Consider the following 18,540-nt stretch of genomic DNA (forward strand, 5'->3'; position numbering starts at 1 on the left):
CCCCCCGCCCCTGCAATTCGCTTTGGCTCTTCTGGGCTTACGGCGTTGACCTGCGCAGTGCATTTCATCAATGAGAAAACACCCCGCCCCGCTCCCCCCGCATCCCCCGCGCCCCGCACCGAGCTCTGTGCCTCCACTCACCCAGAAATTTAATGAAAAAATCAAATCCTATTTCGTCCTTCTGTATTTACGAAGGCCCATTTGCCAACTCCTTCAATCTCTACTTTAAAAAAAAAGGAAGCATCTTTTGCTCTCTGGAGCACTTCCAATTTAAATTGTACTCCAGTGTCAGTCCCCAGAGAATCCCATGGCTCCCTTTGCAAACATGGGAGGGCAAGGCTGTCATTCTCCTAGGACTGCAAAGTGATAGCACAGAAAAGGGTGAGAAGTCTCCCACTGCCTGTCCCATCGGAAGTTTTCCAAGGAAGTCCTGGGGTTTGGGACAGCAGCTCCAGTGAAGAAAGAACCTGCCGTCTCAGGTACCATAGCCCAGGGAAGTACATCCTGGAATGCACTTGCTCCCAGCCTCCCTGGAAACAACTCTGGAGTGTCTGCTTAATGCGCAGTCCAGGAAAAAAGGGGAGGGGGCAGGGGGCGTGTAAGAGTGCTGGAACTGTTAGCTGCACTTCCTGAGCATCTAGCATGTGCTGGCCCCGTCTGGGTGCTTCCCCTGCACCATCTCACTGACTCCTCGCAGTCCTATGAGGAAGTTGGCCTCTGCACCTGGGTCATGTTGCAAGGAAGGCCACCTGGCAGTGTTTGGGTAGGGACCAAAGTTTGTTGTAGAGACTCCTCCCTTAACCCTCCAGGAGGGAGGAGGTAAGAATGGTTTTCCTACGGCCAGAGACTGGTAGAGTCTTTGGTCACTAGATCGGACAGGTTGCAGTCTGGTGGGGGAGCTTTGGTCTGATCTTTTCACACTGCTGCTTTCATGGGAAAATTTGACATTTGCTTCCCTGTGCCTCAGTGTCCGCCTTTGGGGGTGGCTATGGACAGAAGAAGTTGTCTGACAGCCAGGTGTTTTTGTGTAGCTTCTTGTGCAGATAAGGTCATTGGTAAGAGTTCACTGATGACCGTGATGGGAAGGATATGCAAAGGTACTCTCAAACCACAAGATTCGTGTACGAGTTCTTTGTATGGCACAGAGTGTTTTAAAACCACAGCGGTTCACTCCCAGTGGGGTGCAGGAGGAGTAGGGCACTAAGTTTCCTGGATGTGCAGGGCGGAGGCCAAGCTGTGAGTGGGTAGGAGACAGACTACCACCTTGCTGTGTGTTCACTCCCTAGTCTGCCCCTCATCAAGCCTCAAGAAGGTGGGCAATCGTTTCTGCTGCTTTTCTATGCTTGTTCTATTAATTTCCACTCCCTCCTCTCACCTTGCAGGTTCCAGTGAACAGGGAGACAGCGAGTGTGCCCAGTCACCCAAGTCAATATTTTTCCCATTCACAAACTATGTAATTAAGCAGTTCAAACTTTGCACTAGTGATTTGCTCCATTCAAAAAAAAAAAAACACTTTAAGAAAAAGAAAAGGGAACCTACAAGTGCAATATAGAACATACTCTTCTTTTTTAACCCTTGTCCAATTATCTGTAACTATTTCCTGGGTTGTGAATTGACTGCCATGATTCCTTTTGTCTTTGACGGTCAATTCTTGTAACATGTTTGTTTTCATCATGGCCATTCTTGTTTACGAGGTAGTCAACTAGGGCAGCAACTCTTCAAAACAAACCTCGGAGAATCATGGGAAGGAGCCTGACTTCTGCCAGAAGGATGCCCAGCCTAACACGGTGGTGGGAACAGCCCTCTGGGTGCCGCTTGGGCTAAGACTGCCAAGCTGCCAGCAGAGCTGATGCTCTGTGGTTACCTTCACGTCAGGCGTACAGGAGAGGTTTCACTGTGCGCGGGGAGGTCCCCCTGGAGGGAAAACCCATTAGCAAGTTCATGAATCAGACTTCTGTTTGTAGTTCTTTTGTGAAAGAGGCTCATTCTTTCGCTTTAGAAAAGCCCAGTGCTGCTAGATCATTCCTCTCGGGCAAAAATTAAGGGTGAGTAAAATCACACCTTTAGAAGCACCAGTTCCAATAAGAAGGAAGGCAAGAGGGCCAACCCCGTCTATGGACTGCAAGCCACCTCCAGTGACAGGTGAACTTCCCCGGTGTTCACTGAGCCCCAGTTTCATGGCAACATAGACTTTTCTTATTCTATTGTGAATCACAAAGCAACAAAAGAAAAGCCTAGAAGGCTGGAGGATTGGAGTGACTTGGGAAAAAAGATGATGTGACCCGGACTACATGAAAGGCAGGATGAGTAGAGATAGAGAGGGGAGGGGTGGGGCTTGGGGAGGCGTTTTGGAGGTAGAATCGGCAGGAATCGGTGATGGATAGGACATGAGAAACAGACCATGGACGCCAGGTTTTTGGTGTGAGTAACCAGGCGAGTTGGTGGTGCCACTGATTGAGAAAAGGAAGATGAGGGACTAAACAGGTTGGGATCAATCAAGACCACCTCATTTTTAGATGTATTGATCTAGGGAGGCAAGTTAGACATGTGAATGGAGACATCAAGGAGGAGATTGCTTATCCAGGTCTGGAAGATGGAGGAAGGGGGACATTTATGATGTATGAATTCAAAATATTTAAAAATATTTAAATCCATGGCATTAAAGTCTTCTAGAGACACATAATATGGACAATGAAGAGAAACATAATCAGGACCAAGTCCTTCACAGTGCTCTACAATTTGCAGTTTAAACTTCAGGAGGAAGAGGAGCCAGCAAAGGAGACCAAGGGGTTTTCCATGAGGTAACAGGAAACCTAGAGAAAGGGTTGTCCTGGAAACCAAAAACTGGGACCGACTTAGACCTAAAGTGCCCTTCTGTTAATTTAGTCTTCATAAGCACCATGATCATGTCCCTATCTCTGGGCTTTCCCTGGGAGCAAAGTGACAGGGGGAAAGACAAATGCAGATACGTATCTTGTAGATAAGCATCACTTGTAATTAGCTGCTTAGCCAAAGGTTTTAATGATGACTATGCTGGTGATGGTGATGATGGTGGTGATGATGATGATGGTGGTGATGGTGGTGATGATGGTGACGATGGCGGTGATGATGATGACGATGATGGTGATGATGGTGGTGATGGTGGTGACAATGATGGTGATGATGATGATGGTGATGATGATGACGGTGGTGATGGTGGTGATGATGGTGACAATGGCAGTGATGATGATGATGCTGTGATGGCGGTGATGATGGTGATGATGGTGGTGCTGGTGGGGGTGATGATGGTGATGATGATGATGGTGATGATGGCGGTGATGATGGTGGTGATATCAAGTACAGGTGGTAATGCAGTTAACGATGCTCCGGAATCCGCTAGAGAAAAATCTAACAGCTTTCAGTTGAGTGAAGCTGTACCTTGAAAAAGGAATGCATTAGACATCTGCGTCATGCAAATCAACAGCCCTAGGAAATGGCTCACCATGCCAAGAAATCTATAAAGAATGCCTTATCGTTCAGGGAGGATCCCAAGAGAATGTGTTAGAATTACAAGTTTGCAGCCTGCTCCTTCATTCCGTTCCCCTGCTGCGGCATCATTAGTGCTTGTTCCCGAGTGTCTCCAGCTCTCTGTCTTTCAGGATGGTGGGGGATTGTGTGCTCCAGCTCACTCGTGGTTGGGCCAGGCCAGTAGTTCAGAGCAGCGTGTTGTAAGCAGAAGTGTGTCACTTCTGGACCAAAACATTTAATGACCAGTGCAAAAGCCTTGTGAGCTTTCTTTACCCTGGCCCCAATGGCCAGCATCACCCATGGCAGTGGCTGCTGGCAGAGTGAGGTGGATCCCAGGGTGAGGGGACATGGGGCAGGGCCCCAGACCAAGCGACAGGAATGTAGTGTAAATGAGAAACAATCTTTTGTTGTTCTAATTCTCTGATATGTGGGGGCTGATTGAGCACCACAGCGTAATAGGGTCTATCCAAACTGATCCACAGTGGTACCCAGACTTGAGAGGCTGCTACAGCCAAAACCTAAAATTTGTGACATTGGTTCAGGGACCAGATGATAGGCAGTGAAGACACCTCACTGGAGGCTGTTATGGGCAATCCATGTTAAAAGTGGCAAAATATTTGAAAAATGGTTGCCTGTGATATCTTAGAAGGCAGATAATGGACCTAAAACCTGCACATCGATGAAGAAGTTGAAAAACAGATTGTTAGCTTTGCACGGTGGCTACTCTTGGCCAAGCAGAGATGAAATGGACAAGAGAGAGTTCAGAGATGTGGGGATTTTCAGCGTTGGCAGAGGCAGCACTTCATCCCCAGTGAGCAGTGAACGACCCTTAGAGGACCTCTGTGCAGGAAGGGCTGACTGCACTCAGACTTGCTTCCTGGAACAAATCAAACTGAGAGCAATCACGCCCACTGCTAATAACTCTGAAAGAAATAAGGTGTTTTAGAGCAAACACCTAATTAAAGTTGTGGCTTCCCCCCAGAATAACTATTTGAATCAGACAAAGTGTCTTGTGGGGGCGGGGGAGAAACTAAAAGTGTATAACCACCCAGAGGAAATTAATAGGCTCGAATTACCCACTGTTAGGTTTGTCTCAAGCAGAACCATGGGTGTGGTTACTGGCTATCAGCACATAAAACTGCTTGGACCGATAGGAGAGGCCTAAGAGGGTTTCCATCAGTCATGCTGCCAGAGGACCATGACCTGGACTCACCCATCCATGATTGTTCAGGACTTGAAACAACTTGTAGGCTCCTAAATTTTTATGGTCAAGACGCAGGCAGAGAAATCTGCTTATTCCCCAAGGAGCATGTAACAGGCAACGCCTGTCTCAGACACGACCAAGGAAGATGACAGTGAGAAAGGAATGTTCTAGAGGGAGAAGCCAGGGGACAGAGAACAGAAGGCTGTGAGCCCCTCCCTCACAGCCAGATGAGGACCTGACTCTGCTTAGTGGGATTCAGAACCACCACGTCCAGTGATGGCCGCACTGCTTCCATCTCTCCCTTTTCTGAACGGAATCTTTTTTAAGGTTATCCTGTACCACATCAACGCTTGCCTGTTGTGTTGTGGGAGAGGGACAGATAACTTGTCTTTTTGGTTCCCTAGGTTTCTGAATGAGGAGGAGCCACACCCATAAGTGATGCAAAGACCAGAACAGTCCCTCTGGACACAAAGACTACTACACACCACTGGAGGTCCTAGACTTTGAGCTTGGTACCAGGACTGCATGGCACTTCTGGGTGGCCTCCCTTAGAGAGTGAGTGTATTTTGCCTGTGAGAGTCAAACATGTCATGATCAGGAGGGCAGGCGACGGTGGTCATTGCTGCTGTTTACAGGATATTTCCAGCTCTCTGCCTTCTGAGCACACGGTAGGATGCTGTCTCTCCCGGCTCACGTGTGGCGTGGCAGGATCAGGTGGCCAGTTCCAGCTGGTGCGTTGTGACATGCGCCGTATCTGGCCCGCAGATTTCCTCTGCTGTAATGATCCAGAGCACCTGAGAAACGGGCTGCTCCTTCAGCCTAGGGCCCTGAGAATACCAGTGACACAGTCTGAGAAATGAATCATCTTTCAATAGAACACGTGGGATGTTTATTACTACAGCTTAACCTAGCCTCTCCTGACAGATACACCCACTTGTTTTCCCGCTTGGAGACAACAAACAACAGAGGTCATGAATATTCTATTTTCTGTGGCTACCAGAAAAAAATTGAACCTGAATCATGAAATTCATTTCAAAAACTTAATTTTGGCCAACTCTTTTGTTCTTTTCTTCCCCGTAAGTTTTTTATTTTATTTTGCTTTTTCTTGAAGCGTAGTTGATTCACAATGTTAGTTTCGGGTGCACGGCAGAGCGCTTGCTTTTGCTCTTCTTGTTGCTTTGTTCTCCCCCCATCCCCCTGCTCCCACCGTATCGTTCGGCAGAGATTTTCTCATGTGTTTATACCGAACTGGCCTGAATTGCTGCTCTTCCTTGCCCTTTTTCTGACCTAACCTTGTACACATGGAGGTGGCAACAACCTATGTCTGACTCTGGTGCTCAGCTGACATCTCCAGTGGAATCATGGACTGTGGCTAAATCTTCAAGATTAATGAAGTTGAGAACCTTTGGTTTATTAATGTGCTAAGAAATATTTTCTAAAGATAGTGATGGCTACACGCTCACACACACACACACTCTATGGAATGAGTTTGGGAATCCGACACTTGATCTCAGAGATGTTCACAGCACATACCTGAATATTAAAGGTTCTGATGCATCACTTAACATGATTTAACCCAATGCGTCCCAAACGGATTTAACCATGGAAGCCTCTTTTCCACCAAACCTCCCATTTTGAGAGATTTGTGTTCCGTAGAACATAATTGGAGAAAATTAAATCATAGAAACCAAGAAGTGACAGGGACCATCACCTCCCTCGGCTGCATTATTTTGCAGGTGACAGAACAGGACCTCAGGATGAGTAAGTGACATTTCTGGAGTCTTGCAGCTACGGTGATTGGAATCCAGTTCTCTTAATTCAGCAGGGTTGCTCTGCCTCGTGGGTTATAAAGAGCAAACTCATCTGGGATGGAGCAGCAGATCACAGAGAAGCATGGTCCCCCAGAGAGCCCCGTCATCACCAGGACGAGGACCCCGTCTGTGCAGCCTTTCTCCCCGGGCTCAGCACGACAAAGAGCCTCCACATCACAGGCGCGCATCATGTCAGCTGATGAATAACAATGAGACACAGGAGGATGAAGCGAGCAGGGCGGGGAGATGCAAGAGTGTGTGGCCTGGGAGAGACAGCGTCGGCGGCTAAGCAGGTAACACACGGGAGGCCACAGGCTCCCAAAGGGTCGGCCTTCACTGCTCTAGACACCGCGCTTCTCGAGGCGCTGGCGGAGGGAAAGCACACCCAGTGCAGATGCATCTGTGAGTGTGTGTGTGTGTGTGTGTGTGTGTGTGCGCGCGCGCGCGCGTGCAGGAGGGCGGGGTTGAGTGCAGAAGGAAGGAGACCTGCACAAGACACAGAAAGCCACGTGAACTGCAGGCAGCGCCCCACCTAACAGGCATGAGCGGGGAGGGGTACCAAAAACCAGTCGTCAATGGAAGAACAAAAAGGGCCAGGCCTGTCAAGCTTTTCCTCTCCGAAAAGGCAGAGAAAATACTCCCCTGCCTCTTCCCGCACCGGACGCAGTGCAAGTCCTCTGAACATGATCCGGAAGAAACTGATCTGGAACCTTCGACACAGCTGAAGAAACTGTAGTTTCCGGGTTTATACCTCTGGTTGATTTCGCCAACCTCAGACCCCATGGAGTAGAAAGTTCTTTTAGTTCTGAAGACAAATAAGAGGGCTTGATGGTTAAGAATGGTAAAGCGCAAGGACACGGTTTATGATGGAAGCTTCAGGCAAAGGAACTTCAATCGTTTTGCATCAAAACAGAAGTGAAAGGATTTTCGGTATTCCCCCCAGGGCCAGGGGTTTGCAGAAGCCTAAAGGAGAAGAAGTTAGAGAGGGGCAGGTCCCCAAAGCAGGATGGGGAGACAAGGTCATCTCAAAGACCTTGTGGGGTGGCCTGTTGGATGCAGAGATTGGAACGGGGATGTCTGGTGTCCAGTTTTAGGCTATTTTCTCTTCTGGGCTTGGAGGATGAAGGAGCTGCTTTGGAAGGGGAGATGTAGGAGGGGAGAGTGGGTTCTACTGAAGGAGGAGACACGCCCCTAGCATCACCCACTCCCTTTTCCCCTTTCGATGCACATACACAGGAGCTGGAGCCCATCCCATCCAAAACATTTTTGCCACTCTCCGCCCAAGCACACTGCAGGCAGAGAGCCACTGTCCCTTGCTCAGCGAGTCTGAGCTGGATGTAGCTGAGCCTCCAACATTCTGCTTCCCTTCCTGGGGAGCTGAGAGTGTGACTTGAGTGTTCTGATCCTTCTGCCGTCCTGATGTAATGAACCAGCTGGGGCTAAATAATGCAGCACTGCCGGCCGGCCGATGGGAGCGTCTCTCTTTTTTTAACTACAGCCTCTAATTCACTCAAAGGAGCAAATCATGTTTTATGGCCTTTTATAAAAGATTCATTCCTCCTCCCAGTGCTCTCGGTGCTTCAGGAAGCCTGGAAATGGCCTGGGGTGAGGAGGACTTCATTCCCCCCCCCCCCCCCCAGACACAATTCAGGAGACCACGATGCTGGCCGCCAGGCTGAGCACGAGGCTTGTGGCACTCCGCTGGCTCTGTGGAGCTGGACCTCAGAACTGCTGGAGGCTGGGGGCCGCGGGGGCGCTAAGGGACCAGGGTGAAGGGGAGTCATCGCACTGCCCTCTTTGGTGTCCCCACCCTTTGTTCATTTCTTCTGAAGACGTCAAAGCCTCGCCAAGCACCCTTCTCACCTTCCTTCTCCTCCGCGCCCTCTTTTCTGAAAGGTACGTGTTGTTCCCACCCAGACCCAGTCCAGAGTCCAGTCATTCAAATCATCCCCGCAGAGGCCCCCGATGTCACGGAGCAGATACAGAACATTCCCGCTGCGACGTGTCTGAGTTCCTGAGCCCGAGAATTGTGAGCTATGATGAAAGCAGAGGGACGCTTTGAGACACTAGGTGCTGGTACCTAATCACGCAGCAACAGTAGCTGCAGCCCCCACAGAAGCCAAGTAACTTGCAGAGAGTCGCTCAGCTGGTGGGTAAGTGGCAGAGTGGAGGTTCTAAGCCAGCTGAGCTCCGAGGACAGACCACCTCCTGGGAAGTGAGGGGATGTCCGAAGGAGCTCGGGAGGGACCAGAGCTCAACCCAGTCACAGGCTCCTGATTGCAGAGCCGACCCTCTGAGCTTCTGTCTCATCACCAGAAGGGAGTCCTTACAGGGAAAGGACAGGCATGAGGTCCCTCATTTAGGGAGAAGCCATCAGCTTGGCTAATCAGCATCAGTAGGGCTGCAGACGCCGGGTCCGGCTGATGTAAGCCAGGCTCCAGCCTTGCTCTGCGGCTCAGAGAAAGCAGACATAAGGTTCCAATTTGAATTCCATTTCCATGAAAAACACTTCCAGCCGAATCGAATCCTCTGGTCCTTCCCAAAGCCAGGAAGGGGCCCTGCGCTGGGGAAGAGCCTCGCATCCTCCCAAAATAGGTTCCTGCTCTCTTGTCAAAAACGGGGAGACCAAGGATGGAGGAGCCGGGGCAGCTGGGGGACTGACCCCACACTGTCTAGAAATTCTGCCGTCGGTATTCCCGATTTTGTCAGCTCAGGATTTGGCAGAGGAAGGGGCAAAGTGACGCTTTGGGAAGAGGACAGGGATGTTGCAATTTTTGATCCCTTCCCTGTGTTCAGATTCCATTTCCCACTTGGGGAAGTCAAACCATGTATGCAACCTAGGTTCCCTTAAAGCCCTGGGCAGGGTGGTAGTGAGCCAGCTGACTTGCGCCCCGAATTGTAAGGGAGAAGAAAGAAAGGAGGGTGTGGAGTGATTTACGAGGTCCGAGCGAAGGCCTCTGACGTTCTGGTTGCAGCCCCAGGCCCTAACTTGGTGACTGCTAGATAACAGATACTCGATGTTTGTTGAATGAATGAAAAAATGGTCTCCATACAACGGGGCTGATGTCACATTCCTAAAACATTAGGAAGTGGGACAGCTTACTCCCTGTCCAGAAACAGCCTCTGGTCTGTGGAAGGGCAGACCTGCTGCGAGGGCGGGACTGCTTGGGCCACTGGCAGAGCACAAGCTCCTGGAGATTATACGGAAGAAGCACAGGCCTCCAACCCTGATGCCACTCACAGGCTGTGTGACCCTGGGCGCAGTCCCTAACCTCTCTGAGCTTCAACGTTCTCATCTTAAGAAATGAAGCCAAAATATCTCTTCTTCCCAGATTAATGTGAAGATATTTGGGATACTTTTCATGCAGTAGAAACTTAATAACTGTAATTATCTCTCTCTACCCTGAGTTGCCACAACTCCAGGGATAAAATTTTGCCATAAAAGGCGACAGCCCTAGGTTCCCCGGTTCTCACTCTTCCTTCCGCCTCCTTGTCCTCGCAATCTGGGTACCTGACAGCCTGGGCGTGAGGCTGTATGCTGGGTTTAAATCCCATCTCCCCTCACTTCAGGAAGGTTCCTCAACTAACGTGGGCTGCCGAGTTCTCTCGTCTGTGAGGAGGGAGTCCTAGCGACCTCGATCAGCGGAGTGACAGGGCTGCGGCTACGAGGCAGCAGGCTTGCCCCGCCCTCCACGCCGCCGCCCTGCACCCGGCTGGCTGCTCGCCTCCAGGGGAAGGGGCGTCTGCTCCGTGGGCTAAAGGCGGCCCTGCGCTCGCGTGAGGACTCAGTGAGATCGAGCAAGAAGGTCACCTACCCTTGTTCACGATACGAGGAAGCTTTAAAAATTCACCCCCAGTCGGAATCCTTTTTCTCACCAGTTCACTGCTCTGAAGCCTCCCCGCTGGTCTCCTGCCACGTGCCGGAGCCCACAGGGGCCCACGGGGGCCGGCTGCTAAGTCGTCAGGAATTCTGCCAGCCTGCCGCCCACAGGTGCCGTGGCAGCGGGGGCATTTACACCACGGAAACTGGCAACCTTCACAGACCAGGGCCTTATTTTTTTCCTTTCCAGAGAGCTGGTTTGCCCACATTCCACTCACCCCAACCATCCTGCAGACTACCCATCCACATTCCGAGTCTTAAAAATGTGAATCTGTGCATGTCATTTGCTTGTTTCTAAGACTCCAGTGGCCTTGCTTCACGCTGACCTCAGCCTCGGTCCTGAGACCCTGTGCTACCCAGCGGGGGCTGTGCGCCTGCCTCTGAGGCCTCAGTTCCTAACAGACCCCTCCCCCCTTCCCCCGCCTCAGCCACGCGGCCTTCTAGAAGTCCCCAGACACACATGGATGCGCTCTTCACTCTGGAACCTTCTTCCCGCGTATCAGCAGAGCCTGCTCTCACTTCCCTCTCGTCTCCGCTGCAGTGCCGTCCCTGCGGGGCCCCGGCCGCGCTCTCTGAGCCGCACGCCCCACCTCGCTGCGCTGCTGCTGCTTGACTCTTCACAGGACTCACGCTGCCGGACGTTAACGTGCATTCGGTTTTTTGTAACACTTTATTGAGATATAATTCACATGCCACACGATTCACCCATTTAAAGTGTACCGTGCAGTGGTTTTACTATATGCAGAGTTGGGCAACCATCACCACAATCTACTTTAGAATGTTTTCATCACCTGCAAAGCCTCCTCCAGAGCCCCCTCCATCTCCCACCAGCCCTAAGCAACTGCTGACCTACTTTCTGTCTCTTTGATACGCTTATTCCGGACACTTCGCATATGTCAACTGAAATAAATGTGCAGCCTGAAAGTTATGAGTTATGTTTTGTTTGGCGGGAGGACTCGAGCCAGGATGACGGCCCCTCAGATGGCTCTGAGGGACTGCTCCGAAGAGGCAGGGGAGAAGCTAGGATATAGAGGAGCTTTACAACAAAGACCAGGTAGTTGGAACAATAAAAGATTACTTGTTATCTAAAGAAAGCCAGGCATCTCAAGTTAAAGAATGTAGTGCTTTTCTATGTATGGGAGGAAGCAAACATTCGGGCTCACTGAATTCATTCCTTTGACAAGCACCCAGCTATCTAGGGGTAGTGTCCTGTCCTTCCTTATTCTGAGTCCGCTCAGAGGGCACCACTGTGAGTGGCTGCAGAGGCCTGGCTGCAGGCCTGTTCTCGCTGGGGGGTGGCGGCAGCCGCTGAGGACCTGGTTTCAGCATTCTTTGTTTACTGATGTGGTTGCAGTATTTTTGTTTACACATAAATGGAATCATGTAATATGTGGTCTTTTGAGGACTGGTTTCCTCGACTTAGCATCGTATGTTCAAAGTTCATCTGTGCTGTGGCATGTGTCAGGACTTCATTCCTTTTGGTGGCCAAATAGCCTTCTGTCACAAGGACATACCACATTTCGTTTATCCATTGATGGGAAATTGTGTCGTCACCACTGCCTTTGGCTTTTATGAACAATACTGCCGTGAGCATTTCTGTACAAGGTTTTTGGGAACATGTTCTCATTTCTTTTCGGGTCTCGATCTAGGAGGGGAATTGCTGGCTCATATGGTAATGATACATTTAGCTTTCGGAGGAACCGCCAGACTGTTTTCCCAAATGCCTGCACCATTTTACACTCCCACCAGCAATAGATGAGCGTTCCAGTTTCTCTGTAGCCTCACCAGCAATTGGTATTTTCTGGGATTTTTTTTTTTTTAATTTTTGCTTTTGTTGCTTTAATTATAGCCATCCCAGGGAGTGTGCAGTGGTATCTCACTGTGGTTTTGATTTGCAAGTCCCTGATGGTTAACAATGTTGAGTATCTTTTCATGTGCTTATTGGCCATTTGCATATCATCTTCTATTCAGATCCTTTGCCTATTTTTAAAGACTTCATTATATATTCTAGACACAAGTCCCCAATCAGGTCTCTGATTAGCAATCGTTTCTCCCATTCTGTGAGTATTTTTTCAATGGATAGTCTTTATTTTTCAGAGCAGTGTTAGTCTTACAGAAAAATCGTGGGCTGTCTTTTCACTTTCATTGTGTGTGTGCATAAAATTAGGCTTTATTCTATTTATTCTTTTTAAAAAATTTTTATTGAAGTGTAGCTGATTTACAAAGTTAGTTTCAGGTGTACAGAAAGTGATTCAGTTATACCTATACACACATATATTTTTTTTTTCTTTTCAGACTCTTTCCATTGTATATTATTACAAGAAACTGAATATAGTTCCCTGTGCTCGACAGGACGTCTTTGTTGTTTATGTTTTATATCCAGTAATGTGTATCTGCTACTCCTCAGCTCCTAATTTATCCCCATCCCTTCCCCTTTGGTAACCATGGTTATCTTTTCTATGCCCATGAATCTGTTTGTGGTTTGTAAACAGAATTTTTATCTACTTTTTAGATTCCATACATAAGTGATATCACGTGATATTTGTCTTTCTCTGTCTTTTCACTTTCTTGATAGTATCATTTGAACCATGGAAGATTTTTATTTGACAAAGTCAAACTAATCTACTTTCTTCTGTGACTTGTGCTTTCGATGTTACACGAAGCCACTGCCAAGTCCACAGTCCCAAAGACCCACTTTTCTTCTAGCAGTTCTGTAGTTCTGGCTCTGACACCTAGGCCTTCGATCTGTTTTTAATCAATTTTCATACAGGCTGTGATGTGCGGGTATGCAGTTGCCCCAGCAGGCATATATATATATATTTTAAACTGTATCTATTTTCCTGCTTAGGCCGTCAGCTCCACGAGGGCAGGAATTCCCCTCTGATTTTGTTCACGGATGCGTCCACCCCCGGCACCTAAACACTGCCTGCTGCACAGCGGGCACTCAAGATTTGTCAAATCAATAAATAATAACTAACTCAATAAAGGCTATTAGCATTATCATTATTTTACACTTTCAGCCCCTACAGCCTTCAGCCCATGTAGCTCAAAATTCCTAGGACAAACGAGCTTCTCATGTGAGTCCTACTTCCACGCTCATTCCTGGAGTCTGGTTCTTCCTGGTTATAATCCTGGTCCACCAACCAGCCTCACGGTCATCTCTATCTGCTGTCTGAGAGCTCTCTAGCACGTTCTCTGCCCCTCTCCCCACTTCCTCCTCTCAGTGCCTCATCATCCTCGCTGCCACTTCCGGGGACTACCCACCTTGTGATCCCCAGTCGTCTGCCTCGACTCTTGCCTCTCACAAGGTGCTCCTGAGTCTGCCTGAAGGAGTCCCACGGAAACGCCTGCAGCCGACCAGTGACTCGGTATCGTCCCCATTTCTAACACGAGACCTGCTCTTGAAAGCCTTACTCCAGCTGCCTGCAGGTCCCACAGCTTATCAGCGGTGGCACTCTGACTATGGCCCCAGGTCTTTCAGACTCCAAGAGGAGAAAAATCTCATAAAAAAGTTCTTCAGGTTTGAGTTTGCGTAAGGACAGCTCTCACACCGTCTGGGATGCCTCCCCGAATTTCCAGTCATCTGTTTGATCAAACTAAGCATTTTTCACAGCATCAGTTAACTTTGACAAATGGTTGCTATGAACTGGATGCCGTGGGGGTTTACACACATTATTCTTTTAATCCTCACCATTCTCTGAAGCTCAGAGAGGTTAACAGACTTCTCCAAGTTCACGCAGGTGAAAAATGGTGGAGCTGGAATTCAAACCCAGGTTTTTAACAACACACATGGCCACCCCCTTCCGAGAAGACTGACCACAAGGAAAAGCGAAATAGTCAAAGAGAAGGGCAGACAGAGCTCTTCTACCCCCGGCGTCTCTGCCCATCTGCTCTGCATCAGTCCTCGTCCCCGTTCTCCCTGAAACAAGGACCCTGAGGGTCTAGGGCCGGACCCTGAGGGTCTAGGTCCAGACCCCGAGCCCCGGGCTCTCTGCACTCACCGCCAGGCCACTTCTCCAATTCTTTCTCCTCCAGCTCTCCTCCAGCTCCCGGGTCAGGCGCTGACCACCTGCCTCCCCTCTCACCCCCAGACTAGGCCCCTCTTCACGTCCACATCCTTGCTCTGGAGCAGAAGCAGCCTACAGACCTCCCTCCCCGGAATAGCTCGTGGCTGGATCAACGCTTCGCGTCCTGAGCTGTAATCATTATTTCGCTTTAATCCATCATGTCCTTTCTTTCAAATGACCCCCATCCATCAGTCTCTGCAGCCTGCCCCCTGGCCCTCACGCACAGGGCTCCGCAGCTCTCTTTGGACGACCCTTGGACATCTTCAGAGAAGGACTTGCTTCCCAAGCCACCACGAGAGCCCGCTCGCAGCCAGCCCCCAGCTTTCGGATCCGAGTTCATTAGCGAGCCTCCTGCAGCTCTCAACAACTGGACACTTAATGGAGACGGACCTGTCCCCTGGGACGGCTCTAAAAGCAGCACACTCGCCTAGTAGTCTCTTCCTGCTGGTTTTTCCAAGGTAGGGTTTGAACTGGTGAAAGGGAGAAGAAATAATCTTCTTCTTATGTCTTAAAAAAATAAATACTTGTTCTAATAAAATCACCAGCCCTGAAACATGCAGGAAGGGAGAGGGCAGGTCTTCCACCCCTGATTAAGGTCCCGTGATGAGGTGGGGGGAGAGCGGGACGGGGACCTCGGGAAGCGCTGGGAGGCGTCAGGGCCCTCATGGTGGGGGGGTGGGCTCGCAGCAAACAAAGTCCTCCTTCATCACGAGACGTTTCCGTGGGCGCACTCCCTGCTCTCTGCTCCGGCGACTCGCACAGCCCCTCGCACAAGCCTCGGGATGGGTCTGGCCCTCTCTCCTGAGCCAGCTCCATTTCACTCTCCTCTGATGACCCATGTTGCCTTGTTTACTCCTGCAAATTATCTTGTCTGACTTAATCTGCCCCTTCCCCCCTTACCCCTCCTGAGTCGGCTCCTGTGATACCCGCCCAGGAGGGGAGTGGGGGGGGGTGTGAGCTGGGGATGGGGTGGTGGTAGGGGGGCAAGTGGCTGGGAAAGCAGCGGCCAAGGACCGGGAGGAAGGCTGGGGCCTCTGACGCTATCGGAGGCAGGAAGCAACCCCCCACGGCAGCCCGAGCTCTGTCCTGAGGGTGGAGGAGCTAATGGACTGTTTTCTTCTGAAGCACTTTTTACTGCTACTAATGGGCGGCTTCTTGCTGCATCTTGTTTCCTGACACGCTCTAAAGAACCCACGAAGGAGGGCGGCTCTCACAACCCACAGTCTACGTTTCCTTCCTGAGTGTTTGTCATTCTCCAAGACACCCTTTCCCAGGCACAAAACCCCACGCTCAGCCCTCGCGGGTACGAGGCGCTACTCTCGGCGCCAGCAACTACTTACGTGATTTACCTCTAGGAACAACTGTGTCCTCACAGTCGGACACTTGGAAGGACTGACCAGGTGGGCGGTAAACCGTTTCCTTTCTGTCCTGGGCACACGGCTGGACGACATTTCCCAGCTTCCCTTGTGATTAAGTGGGCGCAGCCATGTGACCGGGCTCTGCCCCATGGAAAGTGGGCAAAAGGGATGTGGGCCACTTCCTGGCAGGGCCCATAAAATGACCCAAACCTCAACACTCTCTCTCCTTTCCCCAAATAGGCCAAATAGGGAGGAGTCCAAGGACTGCGGCGTGGAGGGGGTTGAGGAAGCTTTACTGGGGAGGGGTCCTGTGTCCCTGAATCATAATTTGGGGGGCAGCCCATGCAGAAGAGCCTCCTGACCAGGAACCCCCACATTGTCGCTGAGTGAATGAGACATGAACTTCTATAGGGTGACACTACTCAAAGTTGGTCACAGCACTTGGCCTATCCCGGCTGGCACATCCCCCGCTCTGTGGATAACGGGGCTGACCTGTGGCTGAATTTATGAGACTTCCTCAAGGTCAATGCTGCTCAGTGGCAGAGCTGGGACTCACAGGCAGGTTCTCTGACTAAGCCTGGTGCTTGTGCTACTGGACCACGGCTGCTCCGTCCCCATCGCTTCTGCCACCACCTTCAAAGAAGCAAGACACCAGCTGAGACGAGCGATCATTTCGTACAAGTGCATTTACAGTTCATTGATGCTGCCCTAATTAAGACTTTAATGAAGATGGCTCTGGGGAGACAGAGACTGAGAGCAGGGAGAGATAATCAGGGCCCCATTCTGGGTGTAATGTGGGAAGAAATTCTGCAAAGTCACCACTGACGGCCTCAAAACAACCTTAGCCAACTGCAGGCGCCAGGGTCAGCCCAGGGAGGTACACCATGTGTGGCCCCTGCAAGGAAGGAAGCCCTAAGTATGCAAGGAAGACTCTGGAAAGTCACTGTGCCCGGCCAGCACGTCAGCCCACCATGGCTCCTCTGTTTAAAATTCTTCAGTCACTTACTAATGGCTACAGCAGGAAGTCCAGCAACTTAACTGCACACAAGGTCCACGGTGATGCACCCACCTTTACCTACGCGCCTCGACCCCCTTCCTGAAGGGCAGCACAGGACAAGCGTCAGGAAGCTCCTTAGGCTCCAGCAGTGTAGACCATCTGAACGCCCACAAGCTGTTCCCTCCATGTGGTCCCCATCCTCAGTCCCAGGCCCCTGGAAGCTCAGGCCTGGCGCCCTCTCTCTCTCTCCAGGCTGGGGTGGCGCCCCTGCTCTGTGCCCCACAGCCCCCTTTGCCCACCCACGTTACAGGGCTTGTCGGGTCAGCGTGCAGTTGCTCACGCTCGCCTCCTAGCAGACCACGCGTGGTGCACCCCTGACCTCCCAGCCCCTGCAGGGCACGTGGAACGTGGTAAGAGCCCCGCAGGGCTGGCTGAGTGCCGGCGTGCATGGCTGAGCAAGCAGGGTCCTGAAGCAAAGCCACCTGGCACCGTAGTCGGCAGAATACTGGCCCCTGCAAAGGTGTCCACATCCTGACCCCTGGAACCTGTCACTATGATGTGATCACACGGCAAAACGGAGTTAAGGCTGCTGATCAACTGACCTTAAGATAGATGCTCCGGGAGTACCCCGAGGGGCCCAGCGTCACCACGAGGGTCCTTTAAAGATGGCAGAGGGGCCGGTGACGCAGTGATGCAGTGTGAGAACGATTTGATTTGAAAGATACCTAGCGCATAGTAGGAGCTCAGTAAATGTCAACTAGAGAGCGTGTCCTCCCAGGTGGGGTCCTTCCCTCTGCCCTCAGCTGGAGGCGCTGATGTCATCATTGCAGACCAGCCCCAGCCCCTGGGCTCCCTCCCACCGCACCTGGGAGAACAGAACTCTTTCTTTTTTTTTTAAACATGCCTCCATCTGCCTTCTTCCTTCTCGAGCAGTAGCCCCTGCACAGAGTGCCCGGCTCCACCCACACCTGCACCTGTAAGGGACTCGCCCGCACCGTCGTTCCGCAGAGCCGCCTTCTAAGCCCGCGCCGGAAACCTCCGCCGCCCAGCAGACAGCATTTCTATATCCAGAAATAGTGAACTAGTGAAAATGCTGCATTTTTTGTAATATATTACATTTTAAAAATTGAGTTACAACTCAATGTTTATAAAGTGTGGTCTTAATTTCATTGAAAATATAAATGTATTCAGACACAAAGAAAAAAAGACGAGAAGGAAATAAGAAATTTATCACTGTTACCTCAAAGTGGTAAGATGATGTGTGTTTTTTTCTGTTTGTTTTTGCCTTTATGTGTTTTGGAAATTCTTACCGTGAAAAGTAAAACCCGAGTATTATTCATTCGCTTGTTTCTCTCTGCCTTCCTGAGGGAGACGGCAGCACGAGGACATTTCTGTTGGCTGCAGGCCCACGCTGTCTCTCCCTCAAGACTTGCCCCATCTCCCTGCCTTTCCTTCTGTCCAAGCAGATTCATTTTGGACTCTCTTTGCTCCCAGTTCCGCATCTCTGTTCGCTTGCGGCCACTTCCCTGGGACAGGGTCAGGCTGTGGAGCAGGAAGGGCCACCTGTCCTCAGTCACCTGCTCCCACCCCACCTCCACCGGGAAGCCTTCTGAGCCTGAGGCAGGCGTGGGAGCCTTCTCCACCCCTTCCCGCCCCGCCAGCCCCGTCCAGACTCCCGGTGGCCCTGCCTCCCTTTCTGCACCAGTCAAGTTGATT

This window comes from Camelus ferus, chromosome 34 (genome assembly GCF_009834535.1).
Source record: "Camelus ferus isolate YT-003-E chromosome 34, BCGSAC_Cfer_1.0, whole genome shotgun sequence".
NCBI lineage: Eukaryota > Metazoa > Chordata > Mammalia > Artiodactyla > Camelidae > Camelus > Camelus ferus.